Here is a 1,962-nt window from a genome sequence, read left to right on the forward strand (position 1 = left end):
CCCGTTTACCCACCAACCCGTGGTGGGTCGGGCCGGGTTCAAGTTTTTCTGGCTCGCTAATAAATGAGTCGGGTTGGGTTGGCTCACTAAGTGACCAACCCGTGGTGGCTCAGGCCAGATCGAGCCGGATTACCCGTTTTGAGAGCTCTATGTCCATCACCCTTTACGTGTCGTGGGCGCTGCTATAAGAACATTACGAAGAGGGCATTGATCCCTCTTTCTCTCTCTCAATCTCATCATGACATTAAACCGCCAATCACTTTGAATGCACCGACCGAAACTACCCCGACACGGTTCATTTGTCGTCGCATTCACAAAACACCAATTCACAGGGCGAGTCCTTTGTGCCGACATCATCGGAGCTACATCTGATGCAGAGATACGGGAGGTACATCGTCCCGTGCCCCACGAAAATTCTCTCAACTCCGTCAACGACGACACTGACATTATCATTTGGAAGGCTACACATCACTTGCAGACCTCTCCACGCGCCTATTGAAGATCGTCGTTAACTATATTGCCTCACCTCCATCACGACCGATGAAGACTTCGTGAACATGATCAATGACTAGGATAGCACCGCCGCCACCACCATCTTCTTCGTCGGTGAATACATTCGAATTCTCGTTTGGAAGGAGCGAATCACTCGTGGACCTTTCCACACACCTCCTGAAGTGTATTGATATTTGAAATTTGAACATCGACGCGAAGGGAAGGACAGTGACAGTGCAGAATGGCGTGTCATTAAGACAGATCATCACGGCGGCCAGAGAGAATGGTTTGGCCTTGCCTTGTGCGTCATACTAGTGGGGTTTAACGATTGGTGGAATGATGGGAACAGGTATTCATGGAAGCACATTGTGGGGAAAAGGAAGCTCAGCTCATGAATATGTGGTAGAGTTGAGAATCGTTACTCCTACTAGACATGAAGATGGCTATGCTAAGGTTCGAACCCTTAACCAACCTCACCCTTCTCTCAATGGTAGAGAGAGAGAAAAAAATTGCTAAAGATACAAAAGAGAGAGGAAAAGTTGCTCGTTGCACGAAATCAGAAGAGAGAGAAGAAAAAGTGAAGATTTCATAAACACGTCATCACGGAGTGAACTCCGTTTCCATCAATTTAACAGAAGGGATGTGATTGATACGATTTATGCCACATTTGATCCAAATAGAGGCATTTTTAGAACCGGATACTAAATTGAACATTAGCTCTAAACATGGGAACGAAATAAGCATTTAAACGAAATTTTTATAAGCAACTATGAATTCTAAAAAAAACAAAATCTACTCTACAACCTAAAACAGATTATACAAGCATCAAAAACTATGTATTTACAAACTAGAAGCAAATATTTACAAACTGAAACAATATGGCTATTTACACTACCTAAGAGCTAAATATTTACAAACACCTCAGACCTAAAATGAACACAAATCAGAAAAAAAATTACCTATAATTTCTACCACAAAAACACATGCTAACATAGCTACATCAGAGGAACAAAAAATTGAACGTATACCTTCTCACCCCCACACTTAAGAGACACATTGTCCTATATGTGAGTAAGGCTCCTAAACAACACAAACATATATACAGATCAATCAACCACAAATTTACACAAAAATATAATTTGAAGAACAAGAATTGTACAAATCAGAATTGAAAAGCTAATCACACTTGAACACACAGTATATAAATACATAACAAAAACCCAAAACTTTATACAAAACAAAATTGAAAAAGATTAAAAATGAACATGAAATATGTAAAAAACAGAAACTGCAAAACACAAAAAGAATAAAAATTGAGAAAGAACATAAGCAAGCCCTAAAGCTAAAACTACAAAGCTAAAAAGAAAAAAGAAAATATGTTCAGATTGGCCATAGATCAAAATTGATTCTTTTTATTTTCATATAAAACATCATATGTTGTACTCTACTATTTACTATACTTACTAAGAC

This window comes from Vigna radiata, unplaced genomic scaffold (genome assembly GCF_000741045.1).
Source record: "Vigna radiata var. radiata cultivar VC1973A unplaced genomic scaffold, Vradiata_ver6 scaffold_212, whole genome shotgun sequence".
Classification (NCBI taxonomy): domain Eukaryota; kingdom Viridiplantae; phylum Streptophyta; class Magnoliopsida; order Fabales; family Fabaceae; genus Vigna; species Vigna radiata.